This window comes from Alligator sinensis, unplaced genomic scaffold (assembly GCF_000455745.1).
Source record: "Alligator sinensis unplaced genomic scaffold, ASM45574v1 scaffold86_1, whole genome shotgun sequence".
Taxonomy (NCBI): domain Eukaryota; kingdom Metazoa; phylum Chordata; order Crocodylia; family Alligatoridae; genus Alligator; species Alligator sinensis.
Genome location: NW_005841971.1, coordinates 2,214,903 through 2,219,039, shown reverse-complemented (window position 1 = coordinate 2,219,039; position 4,137 = coordinate 2,214,903).

The window sequence follows — 4,137 nt, the reverse complement described above, 5'->3', positions numbered from 1 at the left end:
CCAGAGGACCCCCTGCGGACCCTGCATCTGGTGAAGTAGGTTGCTGGCTAGTAAAGCTCATGTCTCTCTCAACAGGTTAGTCTCTAACCTGCCAACCTATCCTGCCTTCTGTGAGATATATATATTCAGTGTAGTATTCCTGTATTAGAGGAACAACTTGAAAAATGGCCCGCAAATGCAGTAGTATTAAAAGTATTTCATAGAATAATAGAAAATTAAGATTGGAAGGGACCTCAGGAGGTCATATAGACCAACCCCTCCCCACCGTCTTCAAAGTAAGTCTATCCCAAACTAGATCATCATAACCAAGGCTCTTAAAACCCTTCAAGGATGGAGATTCCACAAACTCTCTGAGTAGCCTGTTCCAGTGCTTTACTACCTGCCTCTTGTGAATTTTTCCTGATACCTAACCTAAATTTCCCTTGCTACTACTGGAGACCATTGCTCCTTGTTCTGTCCTCTGCCACCACTGAGAACAGTCGAGCTCCATCCTCTTTGAAACCACTCTTCAGGTAGTTGAAGGCTGCTATTAAATCCTCTCTCAGTCTTCTCTTTTCCAGACTCATTAAGCCCAGTTCCCTCAGCTTGTCCTCAGAAGTCATGTGTTCCAGCCCCTTAACCATTTTCATTGCTCTCCACTGGACTCCAATTTGTCTATATCCTTTCTGTAGAGGGGAGCCCAAAACTGGACACTGTACTCCAAATGTAGCCTTACCAGTTCTAAATAGAGGGGATTAATCAATTCTCTTGATCTGCTAGCAACACTTGTACCAATACCTCCCAGTATGCCATTAGCTTTCTATGCAACAAGGGCACACTGTTAGCTTATATTCAGCTTATTGTCCAATATAACCTTTGGGTCCTTTTCTGCACAGCTGCTGCCCAGCCAGTCAGTCCCCAGCCTGTATCGGTGCATGGGATTGTTCTGTCCTAAGTGCAGGACTTTGCACTTGTCCTTGCTGAACCTCATGAGATTTATTTTGGTCCAATCCTCTGATTTGTCAAGGTCCTAGCCCTAACTTCCTGTGTATCTACTGTCTCCCCCAGCTTGGCATCATCTGCAAACTTGCTGAGGGTGCACTCCATCCCATCTTCCAGGATGTTGTTGAAGATATTGCACAAAACCAGCTCCAGAACCAACCCTTAGGGCACTCCACTAGATATCAACTGCCAACTAGACATCGAGCCATTGATTACTACCCTCTGAACCCGATGATCCAGCTAGTTTTCTATCCACGTTACAGTCCATTCATTCAACTCATCCTTTCTTAGCTTGCTTGTGAGAAAGTTGTGGGAGACCGTATAAAAAGTTTTGCTAAAATCAAGGTATACCCACTGCTCTTCCCACATCCACAGAGCCAGTCATCTCATCATAGAAGGCAATCAGGTTGGTCAGGCATGACATGCTATTGGTGAATCCATGCTGACTGTTCCTAATTACTGTCTTCTCCTCCAAGTGCTTAGAGATTAATTCCTTGAGGATCTGCTCCATGGTTTATCCAGGGGCTGAGGTGAGGCTGACCAGTCTTTAGTTCCCCAGATCCTCCTTCTTCCCTTTCATACAGATGGGCACTATATTTGCCCTTTTCCAATCATCCAGGACCTTTCCTGACCACTATGAGTTTTCAAAGTTAATGGCTTGCATCTCTGCAGTTGCATTGCCCAACTCCCTTGGGTGCATTGCATCTGCCTCATGGACTTGTACATGTCCCACTTTTCTAAACAGGCCCTAACCTGTTCTTTTGCTACTGTTGGCTCCTCACTTCCACCCTAGACTGTGCTGCCAGGTGCAGTAGCTGACCTTGCCTGTGAAGACTGAGGTGAAAAGGGCATCGAGTACTTCAGCCTTTTCTATATCCTCTGTCACTAGGGGCGCTTATACACATGATGAAGTTCCCTCACACAGTACATGTACATGAGTTTTGGGGGTTTTAAATGAGTTTGCATTGTTGTAAACGATGTAGTTTAGTCTGAAACACTGCAACTTGGAACATTGCAGCCATTAGCCAGCTCAAACCCTGAGGCTGCAGGAGAGGCAGGAAGGCTTTTCAGAAAAAAAGAATTGGGCTTCTTGCCACTTCTGCCTTCAGCAGGCTCCTGCAACCTGGGGCCTCCCGGGAATGGGCTGGCTTTACCCTGGGAAAGTGCAGGGAGGTGGCATTAGGGCAGCTGGATGTCCTGGCAGCTGGAGAAGGTGGCAGAGAAAGGTTTCTACAAGCATGTCAGCAACAAAAGGAAGATCAGGAAAAGTGTGGGTCCCTAACTAAATGGGGGAGGCAACCTAGGGCGCTTGCACATGTGACAGGATTTTAGTTCTAGGGTTGCATTCTATGCCCCCTAAATCTTTTTCTTCTGTAAAACTCTTTATAAATTTCAGCTTAGGTTGAATTTGAAAGTTCTCAGACCAAAAAGCTGCATTTTCTAACAAATTATTTTGTCAATATATTCCCAAGCAACTCTTCCCCCTGCATAGAGATAAGCACCTGGTAAGAGGGTATAACTTGGCTATACATTCAGGGGAACTGAGAACTATTTCTGAATGGCCAACCAAATTCAATATCCTTTATAATTATGTTCTTCATTACATGGACTTAGGCACTTGACAAGCACTTGTCAGCAGAATCATTTGAAAACTACCATTTTGGAAACTAGTTTACCCCATGCTAAAGTAAGTCCATCTCTTCCAGAATCCTGCTTATCTTAGAACTCTGGACTCCTTTATTCCACGCTTTTAAAAGCTCCACTTCATAGCAATTCTGTGCTCACAAAAGGGAATAAATCATGGGATTTCAATGGGCATTCTGTATGGGTTGGGTGCCATTTTGCTGTTTGGCCATTTCAAGTATCTAATTGCTTTTGCTCTCCAGTGGCTTCATAAAGCAGCTTTTAGCTTTTAATATGATCTAGGGACTTGTATTTAATTATCAGCGTGATGTGTTTGTGAAGGATCCAAATCCTTAAATGCAGAGGCAATGAGTTGAATCTGTGGCTACTTTGACTGATGAGCATACATGTCCCTTTGGTATTATCCTCTGGTTTCCAATATGCACTGTTCGCCAGTCATGAAATGCATAATGTTCATAGGATTACAGGTTCTTCAGTGCTTTGGGAAATCCTGTGTGTGGGAGTGAATTTAGGCTAGTAGCAAACTCCTTAATAATTAAATGGAACTTGATTGCCCTTAAAAAATCACTATTTGGAAATGAATTTGATATTCTAGCACTAGCTTTTTGAAACAAAGACTTTTACATCAAGGCAAATAGAAAGGACTGCAAAGAATGGGATTTGAATATTTTGCAGTTTCAGGGATTCAATGCTGACATAATGAGCTGTATTATATGGAGAGTTTAAGAGATTAGTTTCTAGGTACTCTGCTGAGACTTTCCTTGAGGCTGTGCTATGACCCAATTATTTTAATGTTGGACTATGTTGTCACATATATATTGCTGTGGACCAAGGTCCATTTAGTTCACTATCTTATCTCCAGCCAGAGTCACTCATACGTTACAAAATAAAGTACAGCGAGCTCCAAGATGAACTAGATCTGCTGGACAAAGGTATTACTTAAGGAGAGAGAGTCTCTCCTGGCTTTTTTTAGTGCCTCAATAACCAATAAAGAAAATGAAAAACAAGTTATAAATCCTCTAAACATTGCCCCAGATCTTGCAGTGAGTTTTTTGTGCCAGTAGATTCTTGTATTCGCATGGAGGCTTACTGAAGCAATTTTGATCCATGCAAACACAGAAATGGCCTATAAGCACCTCATTTAAGGACTGAGGCTGCTATTTATTGGGCTGCGCTTCTTATTGCAATGTGTGGCACTGGCCAGTCACCATTGCCCCCACCTGCTGCTGTGCCATGGGAGGAGTGTGGGGGGGGGGCCTGCCCCCCTGCCACCCTTCTTCACCCCCCACAAATGCCACCCTCCCAATTCCTGCCTGCATTGACTGCAGGAGAGGACAGTGTGTTCCAGGGACCAGTGTGTTTCAGAGCCATACACCCACACCTCGCAAACGCCATACAACTCCCCAACATACCCTATCACTCCCATACACAGCCACACCCCCTCACAAGTTTCCCCCCACATCCCCCCCCACACACACACACACACAGATCCACCACACACACACCCCTCCC